The sequence below is a fragment of the Platichthys flesus genome, chromosome 6 (genome assembly GCF_949316205.1).
Source record: "Platichthys flesus chromosome 6, fPlaFle2.1, whole genome shotgun sequence".
Taxonomy (NCBI): domain Eukaryota; kingdom Metazoa; phylum Chordata; class Actinopteri; order Pleuronectiformes; family Pleuronectidae; genus Platichthys; species Platichthys flesus.
The window spans coordinates 26,487,491-26,503,218 of record NC_084950.1 but is presented as its reverse complement, the minus strand read 5'-3'; the positions used below and the strand labels follow the sequence as shown (position 1 = coordinate 26,503,218).

The following is a 15,728-nucleotide window of genomic DNA, read 5'->3' as shown; positions in this document are numbered from 1 at the left end:
TGTGCGGCAAGGAAGATCGCTCCACTTCTTCTGGCCAGCCGCTGGTGCTGAACTAGAGGTAAGTAACCTTGAAACTATCCAACATAACCTATTGCTTTATCTATCATCATATGCTTACATGCCTCAAGTTTTTTGTAATATGTAATTGTTATAAAAGTTACCGTTTATTTATCACGTCTAATGAACAGATTGAAGCAAGATAACTCGACAGTCTTGTTTTGGTTTTGATATTATTTTTTTTAATGAGTTACTATCAATACGCTACACGTTTACGTTTCATGTGATAGTAACTGTTTCACCAATATTCTGATACAGGATGGTATATCCGCCATTACTATTTTCACATTGTTTATTTAGTCTGTCATGGAGTTGTAGAGTGAATTAGACAGTAGTGATAACATTATAATGTCCACACATCAGTGTTGTAAACACTTCTCCAATTAATTATATAATTATGTTTTCACACTGAGGGAAGTGGAGAGACTTGATGTGGACTGTTATCAACAGCTCTGTGGGAGATCATCACCTTGAATATTACAGATGAGGTAGAAAGACATTTTATCTATGTGTACAATGTTGTATTTCTTTGTCACGTTTTATCAAAAGCGATTTAAAGTATGTGCATTTAACCATTAGGATACAAACCCAGACCCTAGTACATCGGTTCTAGCTGAAATAAGTAGTGCTTCATAAACAACACAAAACATTCATAACAGTACGCTTCTGCTCCTCATTAATGCAGCTCCTGATGTCCCCAGCAGCAACATGGTGGAGATCTGCAGCTTCATGCTGGTCAACTGGAAGACAACTGATTAAGATTAAAAGATTAAGATTAAAATCCATTTATTCATCCCAAACACATGCACAGACATGCAAAGGCACACTCATGCAGGTAGGGAAATTTAATCGCTGCTTTTTACCCATCTGGTGCAGGACACACAGAGCAGTGAGCGACCATGTACGGCGCTCGGGGGAGCAGATGTTGGGGGAGTGAGGTGCCTTGCTCATGGGCACTAGAGAGGGTAGGGAGACTCTTGGATTTTTGGACAGATCAATCCAGGTTCGACTTTTGTTGTCTCTCCATGGAGTCGAACCAAAGACGAACCAGAGACCTTCTCTGCCCATAGTCCAAGTTTCTGCCACTCGACCACCGCCTCTCCTCATGCATCATCAAACTAGTAATCTACACATCATTCCATGCGTTGCTCCCTTAACTACAGATGGCCTGCGAATGTCATGGAGTTTTACAGTGAATTAGACAGTTTAGGTATGATTTTAATCTCCACACATCAGTGTTGTAAACAGTTCTCAAATTAATTATAGAATTATGTTTTCACACTGAGAGAAGTGGAAAGACTTGATTTGGACTGTTATCAATAGGTCTGTGGGAGATTATCACCTTGAATAGTACTGATGAGGTAGAAAGACATTTTATGTATTTGTACAATGTTGTATTTCTTTCAGCACTTTTATCAGAAGGGACTTAAAATATGTACATTTCACCATGAGGATATAAACCAAGACCACAGTACAACAGTTCTATCAGAAATCTGTTGTGCTTTATACACAACACAAAACATTCTTTAACAGTGCGTTTTTTCTCTTCATAGATGAAGAACTGCAGCACCTGATGTCCTCAGCAGCAACATGGTGGAGATCTGATTTGATACACTTTAGATAAGAACCCAGTGTTTTATATTTCTGCTTTGCCATAAGAGACAGAACATGGTCATCACAGCTGTGTCCTTCAGGCTCGTCTGTCCCTAATAAAATGATAGGAAACATGAAAGTGATCGTCATTATTGTAGAGGAAGAGTTACATATGAACAAAGTGTGTAATCTTATTTTCTGTGGATATTCAACTGTGTATTTGAATATGCTTTTGGATTAAAACGTGCACTACCATGACAATGAATGTACAGTATGGAGTTATTTCACATTCAAAGTATTGCATATATTATTTAATACACAATGTATTATGTGCAGTACTTTGCCATGGTTGTTTGTAATTAATGAAAAGAGGTCTGTACCTGAAGTCGGTGTTCAATGTGGTTGAATTCCAGTTGTCTCATGCTGGACATGCTAGAGAAAATTTCAACATAAATATACAAATGTGTAAAGTCATACATGTGCCAGGTTAAGTCCTTAACACACTTTAAATGGTAAAAAAGGAAGTGTATTACTTCAAAGTTAAACAGATCATAATCATTTCAGCTTAGGAAATAGTTAGTGTACATCAGCATCAAATTCTCTATTACACTGTCTGTTCTAATAAAGATACAAGGCTATAATTTATTTATATTTAACAGAACAATTCAGTGAAATCTGCCTGAGATTACAATGTAAACAGTGCAGGCAGCAGAACGTTTAGCTTTCTCTGTAAGACATCATAACAATACTCTGAATAAAGAGCTTTGGAAGTTGAATTCCCCTTTAAACATCTGCTCTTAAAATACAGATGTGACTTTAAATACGCACGTTTCAATTGATCACTGTAAGTCTGTTTCAGTAGAATAACTAACTGTGTAACATTGTCAAGTCAAACGCCTTGGCGAGTGAAACCATTTTATAGCAATAGATATCCTGATGGAGCTAATTCACCGGACACACACAGTCTCCTGTCTCAGATTTAACCTCATAAACTAACGCATGCCACTGCTGGGCGGACCTACTCATGTCGGTTCATATCGGTGTGTGTCGGTAATAGTGCCGTTCGCATTAAACAGGAGTTAATGCCCCAGATCGGAGTTCGTATTTAGCCTCCATGCTAACGGACGTTAGCTCGAATGCATGGTACTAAAACACCCTGCGAATCACTTCTACACATCTAAATAAAATACTGAGCTTGACTTACCACAGAAACGGGAGCGCAGACGTCTTTAACGTGTCCGTCAGCAGAACAAGCAAAACATCAAACTGTGTTATTCATCCGATACTGAGTGGGAGGTATCGAAAGTCTCGAGTTGTGTTCAATGACACAGGAAAAAGTAAGGAGAAGGGAGGGCGCAGCTCACTGTGACGTCACGTAAATTTCAAACCACTATATCGCTTATTATAGCGATATAGAGGTAGTTACGAAAAAGTTCACCCCCTCAGAGTTTTAATGAAGGAAGAACATAGCGATTGAGACTAAAACCAAAGTTTGAATAATGCTGTAAACAGGTTTAATTCTACTCTAAAATTGGGCATTTTAACATGGGATTCAATGGGACTCTCTCCGACGAGCTGATGAACTTTCAAGCCATGCCATTAATAAACCGCATGATAAAAAGTCACAATAATCTTATGGCTACATTATCAATGTCTTGAGACCCATTAAACAAAGTTTGACATGGTTTTGCATATTGGATGAGCAGGAATACATCAGAGTGTCAGCTATACATTTCCTGCTGCCACCAGGGGGCGCTGTCATTTTAAGTCACGATTTCTGTATAGATGTCTTCATATCGCAACTATTGTCTTATGTGTCTAGTTTGGACTTGATTAGACAAAATATGTCCAAGATACAGAAGCTCGTGTTTTAGTGCGTTTCACCGAAGTCTCATCAAACTTTAGCGCCACGCCACAATCACACGGTTTGACGAAAAGTCGATCTTTCAATAACTTTAGATCTTCATTTTGTTGTGATGACAGTCGTCTAAATATTAAGTTGATTTGATAAAAGCTGTACGACTAGTATATAAAAACATAAAACGTGACAAAAACAAGACTTTTCCTGCTGTCACCAGGGGGCGCTGTCACTTTAAGTCACGATTTCTGTATAGATGTCTTCATATCTCTACTCTTGTCTTATGTGTGTAGTTTGGACTCGATAGGACAAAATAAGTCTGAGATATAGAAGCCCGTGTTTTGATGGCGTTTAATCAAACTTTAACGCCACACCACGGTCAGACGGTTTTGCTAAAACGTAATCCTTCAATAACTTTAGATCTCCAATTTGTTGTGATGACGATCGTCTAAATTTGAAGTTGATCTGATGAAAGCTGTACGACAAGTACATCAAAGAAAAAATATGGAATATGACCAAAATGGCCACTAAAGTCAAACTGGCGGGCTTCCTGTTGCGTTATTCATAATGCACTGATGGACTTTTTTGTGCATCTAGTCATGATACACAATAATCTTTGTTTTTTTTGAGGATCGGTGAATGCTAAATGAGGGGCTTTTCCGTAGGTGGCGCTCTTGAGCCATTTTGCCACGCCCTTTTCAAAATACTCCAGAATACGTAATTTTACGCCGCCTTCGAATTTACTGCAAACTCCTACAACTTTTTGAGCACATTAAAGCCCTCAAAAAGCCAATTCATTTAAGCTAAGAAAAATAATAATAATAATAATAATAATCATTTCAATTTCAATAGGGCCTCCCACCGATTTCGGTGCTCGGGCCCTAATAATAACTAGGGCTACGTTGTAGCACTAACGGGCCCGAGCACAGGCAATTTCAAGTCTGTTGCGGTCGGGGAAGAGAGAACGTTCGATGACCAAGCGCTCGTCTCCACATTGCCTGCGTTTGCCCTGTGCGGCAAGGAAGATCGCTCCACTTCTTCTGGCCAGCCGCTGGTGCTGAACTAGAGGTAAGTAACCTTGAAACTATCCAACATAACCTATTGCTTTATCTATCATCATATGCTTACATGCCTCAAGTTTTTTGTAATATGTAATTGTTATAAAAGTTACCGTTTATTTATCACGTCTAATGAACAGATTGAAGCAAGATAACTCGACAGTCTTGTTTTGGTTGTGACATTATTTTTTTTAATGAGTTACTATCAATACGCTACACGTGTACGTTTCATGTGATAGTAACTGTTTCACCAATATTCTGATACAGGATGGTATATCCGCCATTACTATTTTCACATTGTTTATTTAGTCTGTCATGGAGTTGTAGAGTGAATTAGACAGTAGTGATAACATTATAATGTCCACACATCAGTGTTGTAAACACTTCTCCAATTAATTATATAATTATGTTTTCACACTGAGGGAAGTGGAGAGACTTGATGTGGACTGTTATCAACAGCTCTGTGGGAGATCATCACCTTGAATATTACAGATGAGGTAGAAAGACATTTTATCTATGTGTACAATGTTGTATTTCTTTGTCACGTTTTATCAAAAGCGATTTAAAGTATGTGCATTTAACCATTAGGATACAAACCCAGACCCTAGTACATCGGTTCTAGCTGAAATAAGTAGTGCTTCATAAACAACACAAAACATTCATAACAGTACGCTTCTGCTCCTCATTAATGCAGCTCCTGATGTCCCCAGCAGCAAGATGGTGGAGATCTGCAGCTTCATGCTGGTCAACTGGAAGACAACTGATTAAGATTAAAAGATTAAGATTAAAATCCATTTATTCATCCCAAACACATGCACAGACATGCAAAGGCACACTCATGCAGGTAGGGAAATTTAATCGCTGCTTTTTACCCATCTGGTGCAGGACACACAGAGCAGTGAGCGACCATGTACGGCGCTCGGGGGAACAGATGTTGGGGGAGTGAGGTGCCTTGCTCATGGGCACTAGAGAGGGTAGGGAGACTCTTGGATTTTTGGACAGATCAATCCAGGTTCGACTTTTGTTGTCTCTCCATGGAGTCGAACCAAAGACGAACCAGAGACCTTCTCTGCCCATAGTCCAAGTTTCTGCCACTCGACCACCGCCTCTCCTCATGCATCATCAAACTATTAATCTACACATCACTCCATGCGTTGCTCCCTTAACTACAGATGGCCTGCGAATGTCATGGAGTTTTACAGTGAATTAGACAGTTTAGGTATGATTTTAATCTCCACACATCAGTGTTGTAAACAGTTCTCAAATTAATTATAGAATTATGTTTTCACACTGAGAGAAGTGGAAAGACTTGATTTGGACTGTTATCAATAGGTCTGTGGGAGATTATCACCTTGAATAGTACTGATGAGGTAGAAAGACATTTTATGTATTTGTACAATGTTGTATTTCTTTCAGCACTTTTATCAGAAGGGACTTAAAATATGTACATTTCACCATGAGGATATAAACCAAGACCACAGTACAACAGTTATATCTGAAATCTGTTGTGCTTTATACACAACACAAAACATTCTTTAACAGTGCGTTTTTTCTCTTCATAGATGAAGAACTGCAGCACCTGATGTCCTCAGCAGCAACATGGTGGAGATCTGATTTGATACACTTTAGATAAGAACCCAGTGTTTTATATTTCTGCTTTGCCATAAGAGACAGAACATGGTCATCACAGCTGTGTCCTTCAGGCTCGTCTGTCCCTAATAAAATGATAGGAAACATGAAAGTGATCGTCATTATTGTAGAGGAAGAGTTACATATGAACAAAGTGTGTAATCTTATTTTCTGTGGATATTCAACTGTGTATTTGAATATGCTTTTGGATTAAAACGTGCACTACCATGACAATGAATGTTTTTAATGGAGCTATTTCACATTAAAAGTATTGCATTATAATTTAATACATTATGTATTATGTGCAATACTTTGATTGTTTTTAAGTAATGAAATCAGGTCTGTACCTGGAGTCAGTGTTCAGTCTGGTTGGATTCAAGTTGTGTGTCAAGTTGGACCTTCTAGAGGAACATGAAACCAATACACAGATATGTAAAGTCATACATGGGCCAGGTTAAGTAATTAACAGACTTTTAAATGGTAAAAATAAAATATTAGTTCAAAGTTAATCAGAGCATAATCATTTCAGATTAGGAAATAGGTAGTGCATATAAGCCCACAACTCTGTATGACACTGTCTGTTCTAGTAAAGGTACAAGGCTATGACTTACTCATATTTAACAAAAGAATTCAGTGAAGTCTGTCTGAGATTAACGATTTAAATACTGAAGGTGGGAGACACGGTTATTTTTCACTGTAACACGTGACAGGACATCAACACCGTGACTCTGAATAAAGAGCCTTAAAAGACGTAGTGCTCCTTTGAACAGCTGCTCTTACAATGTGTAGCAAGTGCTAAATCTCCATTAGTATAATAGTAACAAAAATCACCCTTTACATAATTGAACATATATTTTCCATGTGAACCCCTTTAACACAGTTCAATTCAGGAGCAAAATATAATTTATACAGTATTTATTAGAGCTAGTATTAGTAAACAGATCAAACAAATGCAGTACAACACATCACACATCCACAGTGTCTCTTTTGCTTATCATCACAGTCAGTCAGAAGTGTCCGTTTAACTTACGTAGCAGTTGAGAGATGCTTCGTTGGAGCTAGCAGGAGCTAGCTCATAGCCAGTGCTGCTGTTGAGAGCGGCAGAGTTCACACAGGAAAAGACACAACGGGAGAGGGGAAAAAAGCTTTGACTCCCACACTCTAACCTGCTGAGCGAACAACGTCCACAGTGACTCCGCCGCCGTCCTCTAATCCAGACTCGCCAACCTTTCTCCGGTTCTTCGTGATACACAGCTCCGCAGCTTGTGACGACGTAACTTTTTTTCAGAGTCTCATGAGGCGTTCACTTGCAGCTGTGTTAAATGCAGCTTCGTTTGTCATGGCGAGTTGAAGAAGTCTGCTGCAAAGCTATGAATAATCCGCATGATGAAAACTCACAGCAATGTTATGCCTACATTATCAATATATTGAGACCCATGTGACACAGTTTGACATGGTTTAGCAAAGTGAATGAGGAGAAATACATCCAAGTGTGAGACGTAACAAACCGAAAGCGGTCTCATGCTGCGTTCAGGGTAACTCTGTTAAAATGGGTTTCATTGGTCATGGTGAGCTGATGAACTTTGATGCCACGCCATTAACAATCTGCATGATGAAAAGTCACAATAATGTTATGCCTACATTATCAATATCTTGAGACCAATTTGACACAGTTTGACATGGTTTAGTAAAGTGGCTGGAGGGAAATACATCAAAGAGTAAGATGACCAAAACAAGCAATTTCCTGATGCCACCAGGGGGCGCTTTCCTTTTAAGTCATGATTTCTAGGTAGATGTCTTCCGGTCGCGACTCTTGTCTTATATGTGTAGATTGGAGTCGATTGGACAAAATATGTCTAAGTTACAGAAGCTCGCTTATATTGGCGTTTAGTCGAACTTTGAGACCTCACCACGGTCACACGGTATGATGAAAAGTTTAAATTCTGATAACTTTAGATCTTCATCTTGTTTTGTAGAGTCTCATCTAATTTTTAAGTTGATCTGATGAAAGCTGTCTGAGTAGTACATAAAAACATAACACGTACCAAAATAAGACATTTCGCGTTACCACCAGGGGGCGCTGTGATTGTAAGTCACAATTTCTGCACCCATGTCTTCTGGTGGCGACTCTTGTCGAATGTGTCTAGTTTGGACTCAATTGGACAAAATATGTCTGAAATATGGAAGCTTGTGTTTTGATGGCGTTTCATCAAACTTTAACGCCACACCACGGTCAGACGGTTTTGCTAAAACGTAATCCTTCAATAACTTTAGATCTCCAATTTGTTGTGATGACGATCGTCTAAATTTGAAGTTGATCTGATGAAAGCTGTACGACAAGTACATCAAAGAAAAAATATGGAATATGACCAAAATGGCCACTAAAGTCAAACTGGCGGGCTTCCTGTTGCGTCATTCATAATGCACTGATGGACTTTTTTGTGCATCTAGTCATGATACACAATAATCTTTGTTTTTTTTGAGGATCGGTGAATACTAAATGAGGGGCTTTTCCGTAGGTGGCGCTCTTGAGCCATTTTGCCACGCCCTTTTCAAAATACTTCAGAAAACGTAAACTTGCGCACATTTGTAATTTACTGTACACTTTAGAAACTTTTTGAGCACGTTAAAGCCCTCAAAAAGCCAATTCACTGAGCGAAGAAAAATAATAATAACTAGGGCTACGTTGTAGCACTAACGGGCCCGAGCACAGGCAATTTCAAGTCTGTTGCGGTCGGGGAAGAGAGAACGTTCGATGACCAAGCGCTCGTCTCCACATTGCCTGCGTTTGCCCTGTGCGGCAAGGAAGATTGCTCCACTTCTTCTGGCCAGCCGCTGGTGCTGAACTAGAGGTAAGTAACCTTGAAACTATCCAACATAACCTATTGCTTTATCTATCATCATATGCTTACATGCCTCAAGTTTTTTGTAATATGTAATTGTTATAAAAGTTACCATTTATTTATCACGTCTAATGAACAGATTGAAGCAAGATAACTCGACAGTCTTGTTTTGGTTGTGACATTATTTTTTTTAATGAGTTACTATCAATACGCTACACGTGTACGTTTCATGTGATAGTAACTGTTTCACCAATATTCTGATACAGGATGGTATATCCGCCATTACTATTTTCACATTGTTTATTTAGTCTGTCATGGAGTTGTAGAGTGAATTAGACAGTAGTGATAACATTATAATGTCCACACATCAGTGTTGTAAACACTTCTCCAATTAATTATATAATTATGTTTTCACACTGAGGGAAGTGGAGAGACTTGATGTGGACTGTTATCAACAGCTCTGTGGGAGATCATCACCTTGAATATTACAGATGAGGTAGAAAGACATTTTATCTATGTGTACAATGTTGTATTTCTTTGTCACGTTTTATCAAAAGCGATTTAAAGTATGTGCATTTAACCATTAGGATACAAACCCAGACCCTAGTACATCGGTTCTAGCTGAAATAAGTAGTGCTTCATAAACAACACAAAACATTCATAACAGTACGCTTCTGCTCCTCATTAATGCAGCTCCTGATGTCCCCAGCAGCAACATGGTGGAGATCTGCAGCTTCATGCTGGTCAACTGGAAGACAACTGATTAAGATTAAAAGATTAACATTAAAATCCATTTATTCATCCCAAACACATGCACAGACATGCAAAGGCACACTCATGCAGGTAGGGAAATTTAATCGCTGCTTTTTACCCATCTGGTGCAGGACACACAGAGCAGTGAGCGACCATGTACGGCACTCGGGGGAGCAGATGTTGGGGGAGTGAGGTGCCTTGCTCATGGGCACTAGAGAGGGTAGGGAGACTCTTGGATTTTTGGACAGATCAATCCAGGTGCGACTTTTGTTGTCTCTCCATGGAGTCGAACCAAAGACGAACCAGAGACCTTCTCTGCCCATAGTCCAAGTTTCTGCCACTCGACCACCGCCTCTCCTCATGCATCATCAAACTAGTAATCTACACATCACTCCATGCGTTGCTCCCTTAACTACAGATGGCCTGCGAATGTCATGGAGTTTTACAGTGAATTAGACAGTTTAGGTATGATTTTAATCTCCACACATCAGTGTTGTAAACAGTTCTCAAATTAATTATAGAATTATGTTTTCACACTGAGAGAAGTGGAAAGACTTGATTTGGACTGTTATCAATAGGTCTGTGGGAGATTATCACCTTGAATAGTACTGATGAGGTAGAAAGACATTTTATGTATTTGTACAATGTTGTATTTCTTTCAGCACTTTTATCAGAAGGGACTTAAAATATGTACATTTCACCATGAGGATATAAACCAAGACCACAGTACAACAGTTCTATCTGAAATCTGTTGTGCTTTATACACAACACAAAACATTCTTTAACAGTGCGTTTTTTCTCTTCATAGATGAAGAACTGCAGCACCTGATGTCCTCAGCAGCAACATGGTGGAGATCTGATTTGATACACTTTAGATAAGAACCCAGTGTTTTATATTTCTGCTTTGCCATAAGAGACAGAACATGGTCATCACAGCTGTGTCCTTCAGGCTCGTCTGTCCCTAATAAAATGATAGGAAACATGAAAGTGATCGTCATTATTGTAGAGGAAGAGTTACATATGAACAAAGTGTGTAATCTTATTTTCTGTGGATATTCAACTGTGTATTTGAATATGCTTTTGGATTAAAACGTGCACTACCATGACAATGAATGTTTTTAATGGAGCTATTTCACATTAAAAGTATTGCATTATAATTTAATACATTATGTATTATGTGCAATACTTTGATTGTTTTTAAGTAATGAAATCAGGTCTGTACCTGGAGTCAGTGTTCAGTCTGGTTGGATTCAAGTTGTGTGTCAAGTTGGACCTTCTAGAGGAACATGAAACCAATACACAGATATGTAAAGTCATACATGGGCCAGGTTAAGTAATTAACAGACTTTTAAATGGTAAAAATAAAATATTAGTTCAAAGTTAATCAGAGCATAATCATTTCAGATTAGGAAATAGGTAGTGCATATAAACCCACAACTCTGTATGACACTGTCTGTTCTAGTAAAGTTACAAGGCTATGACTTACTCATATTTAACAAAAGAATTCAGTGAAGTCTGTCTGAGATTAACGATTTAAATACTGAAGGTGGGAGACACGGTTATTTTTCACTGTAACACGTGACAGGACATCAACACCGTGACTCTGAATAAAGAGCCTTAAAAGACGTAGTGCTCCTTTGAACAGCTGCTCTTACAATGTGTAGCAAGTGCTAAATCTCCATTAGTATAATAGTAACAAAAATCACCCTTTACATAATTGAACATATATTTTCCATGTGAACCCCTTTAACACAGTTCAATTCAGGAGCAAAATATAATTTATACAGTATTTATTAGAGCTAGTATTAGTAAACAGATCAAACAAATGCAGTACAACACATCACACATCCACAGTGTCTCTTTTGCTTATCATCACAGTCAGTCAGAAGTGTCCGTTTAACTTACGTAGCAGTTGAGAGATGCTTCGTTGGAGGTAGCAGGAGCTAGCTCATAGCCAGTGCTGCTGTTGAGAGCGGCAGAGTTCACACAGGAAAAGACACGACGGACGGGGGAAAAAAGCTTTGAGTCCCACACTCTAACCTGCTGAGCGAACAACGTCCACAGTGACTCCACCGCCGTCCTCTCATCCAGACTCGCCAACCGTTCTCCGGTTCTTCGTGATACACAGCTCCGCAGCTTGTGACGACGTAACTCATGAGGCGTTCACTTGCAGCTGTGTTAAATGCAGCTTCGTTTGTCATGGCGAGTTGAAGAAGTCTGCTGCAAAGCTATGAATAATCCGCATGATGAAAACTCACAGCAATGTTATGCCTACATTATCAATATATTGAGACCCATGTGACACAGTTTGACATGGTTTAGCAAAGTGAATGAGGAGAAATACATCCAAGTGTGAGACGTAACAAACCGAAAGCGGTCTCATGCTGCGTTCAGGGTAACTCTGTTAAAATGGGTTTCATAGGTCATGATGAGCTGATGAACTTTGATGCCACACCATTAACAATCTGCATGATGAAAAGTCACAATAATGTTATGACTACATTATCAATATCTTGAGACCAATTTGACACAGTTTGACATGGTTTAGTAAAGTGGCTGGAGGGAAATACATCAAAGAGTAAGATGACCAAAACAAGACATTTCCTGATGCCACCAGGGGGCGCTTTCCTTTTAAGTCATGATTTCTAGGTAGATGTCTTCCGGTCGCGACTCTTGTCTTATATGTGTAGTTTGGAGTCGATTGGACAAAATATGTCTAAGTTACAGAAGCTCGCTTATATTGGCGTTTAGTCGAACTTTGAGACCTCACCACGGTCACACGGTATGATGAAAAGATTAAATTCTGATAACTTTAGATCTTCATCTTGTTTTGTAGAGTCTCATCTAATTTTTAAGTTGATCTGATGAAAGCTGTCTGAGTAGTACATAAAAACATAACACGTACCAAAATAAGACATTTCGCGTTACCACCAGGGGGCGCTGTGATTGTAAGTCACAATTTCTGCACCCATGTCTTCTGGTGGCGACTCTTGTCGAATGTGTCTAGTTTGGACTCAATTGGACAAAATATGTCTGAAATATGGAAGCTTGTGTTTTGATGGCGTTTCATCAAACTTTAACGCCACACCACGGTCAGACGGTTTTGCTAAAACGTAATCCTTCAATAACTTTAGATCTCCAATTTGTTGTGATGACGATCGTCTAAATTTGAAGTTGATCTGATGAAAGCTGTACGACAAGTACATCAAAGAAAAAATATGGAATATGACCAAAATGGCCACTAAAGTCAAACTGGCGGGCTTCCTGTTGCGTTATTCATAATGCACTGATGGACTTTTTTGTGCATCTAGTCATGATACACAATAATCTTTGTTTTTTTTGAGGATCGGTGAATGCTAAATGAGGGGCTTTTCCGTAGGTGGCGCTCTTGAGCCATTTTGCCACGCCCTTTTCAAAATACTCCAGAATACGTAATTTTACGCCGCCTTCGAATTTACTGCAAACTCCTACAACTTTTTGAGCACATTAAAGCCCTCAAAAAGCCAATTCATTTAAGCTAAGAAAAATAATAATAATAACTAGGGCTACGTTGTAGCACTAACGGGCCCGAGCACAGGCAATTTCAAGTCTGTTGCGGTCGGGGAAGAGAGAACGTTCGATGACCAAGCGCTCGTCTCCACATTGCCTGCGTTTGCCCTGTGCGGCAAGGAAGATCGCTCCACTTCTTCTGGCCAGCCGCTGGTGCTGAACTAGAGGTAAGTAACCTTGAAACTATCCAACATAACCTATTGCTTTATCTATCATCATATGCTTACATGCCTCAAGTTTTTTGTAATATGTAATTGTTATAAAAGTTACCGTTTATTTATCACGTCTAATGCACAGATTGAAGCAAGATAACTCGACAGTCTTGTTTTGGTTGTGACATTATTTTTTTTAATGAGTTACTATCAATACGCTACACGTGTACGTTTCATGTGATAGTAACTGTTTCACCAATATTCTGATACAGGATGGTATATCCGCCATTACTATTTTCACATTGTTTATTTAGTCTGTCATGGAGTTGTAGAGTGAATTAGACAGTAGTGATAACATTATAATGTCCACACATCAGTGTTGTAAACACTTCTCCAATTAATTATATAATTATGTTTTCACACTGAGGGAAGTGGAGAGACTTGATGTGGACTGTTATCAACAGCTCTGTGGGAGATCATCACCTTGAATATTACAGATGAGGTAGAAAGACATTTTATCTATGTGTACAATGTTGTATTTCTTTGTCACGTTTTATCAAAAGCGATTTAAAGTATGTGCATTTAACCATTAGGATACAAACCCAGACCCTAGTACATCGGTTCTAGCTGAAATAAGTAGTGCTTCATAAACAACACAAAACATTCATAACAGTACGCTTCTGCTCCTCATTAATGCAGCTCCTGATGTCCCCAGCAGCAACATGGTGGAGATCTGCAGCTTCATGCTGGTCAACTGGAAGACAACTGATTAAGATTAAAAGATTAAGATTAAAATCCATTTATTCATCCCAAACACATGCACAGACATGCAAAGGCACACTCATGCAGGTAGGGAAATTTAATCGCTGCTTTTTACCCATCTGGTGCAGGACACACAGAGCAGTGAGCGACCATGTACGGCGCTCGGGGGAGCAGATGTTGGGGGAGTGAGGTGCCTTGCTCATGGGCACTAGAGAGGGTAGGGAGACTCTTGGATTTTTGGACAGATCAATCCAGGTTCGACTTTTGTTGTCTCTCCATGGAGTCGAACCAAAGACGAACCAGAGACCTTCTCTGCCCATAGTCCAAGTTTCTGCCACTCGACCACCGCCTCTCCTCATGCATCATCAAACTAGTAATCTACACATCATTCCATGCGTTGCTCCCTTAACTACAGATGGCCTGCGAATGTCATGGAGTTTTACAGTGAATTAGACAGTTTAGGTATGATTTTAATCTCCACACATCAGTGTTGTAAACAGTTCTCAAATTAATTATAGAATTATGTTTTCACACTGAGAGAAGTGGAAAGACTTGATTTGGACTGTTATCAATAGGTCTGTGGGAGATTATCACCTTGAATAGTACTGATGAGGTAGAAAGACATTTTATGTATTTGTACAATGTTGTATTTCTTTCAGCACTTTTATCAGAAGGGACTTAAAATATGTACATTTCACCATGAGGATATAAACCAAGACCACAGTACAACAGTTCTATCAGAAATCTGTTGTGCTTTATACACAACACAAAACATTCTTTAACAGTGCGTTTTTTCTCTTCATAGATGAAGAACTGCAGCACCTGATGTCCTCAGCAGCAACATGGTGGAGATCTGATTTGATACACTTTAGATAAGAACCCAGTGTTTTATATTTCTGCTTTGCCATAAGAGACAGAACATGGTCATCACAGCTGTGTCCTTCAGGCTCGTCTGTCCCTAATAAAATGATAGGAAACATGAAAGTGATCGTCATTATTGTAGAGGAAGAGTTACATATGAACAAAGTGTGTAATCTTATTTTCTGTGGATATTCAACTGTGTATTTGAATATGCTTTTGGATTAAAACGTGCACTACCATGACAATGAATGTTTTTAATGGAGCTATTTCACATTAAAAGTATTGCATTATAATTTAATACATTATGTATTATGTGCAATACTTTGATTGTTTTTAAGTCATGAAATCAGGTCTGTACCTGGAGTCAGTGTTCAGTCTGGTTGGATTCAAGTTGTGTGTCAAGTTGGACCTTCTAGAGGAACATGAAACCAATACACAGATATGTAAAGTCATACATGGGCCAGGTTAAGTAATTAACAGACTTTTAAATGGTAAAAATAAAATATTAGTTCAAAGTTAATCAGAGCATAATCATTTCAGATTAGGAAATAGGTAGTGCATATAAGCCCACAACTCTGTATGACACTGTCTGTTCTAGTAAAGGTACAAGGCT

At 38.9% G+C, this 15,728-nt stretch overlaps 1 long non-coding RNA gene across 1 annotated transcript; it reads right to left on the bottom strand.

Annotated features, from left to right (window-relative positions):
• Positions 1–219: 219 nt before the first annotated feature.
• Positions 220–3,367, bottom strand: LOC133955517 (uncharacterized). The gene is made up of 3 exons (XR_009920886.1): positions 2,855–3,367; positions 2,031–2,082; positions 220–1,763 (listed from the first exon to the last, which is right to left on the bottom strand). It is a non-coding gene; the product is annotated as an uncharacterized LOC133955517 (long non-coding RNA).
• Positions 3,368–15,728: the final 12,361 nt, after the last annotated feature.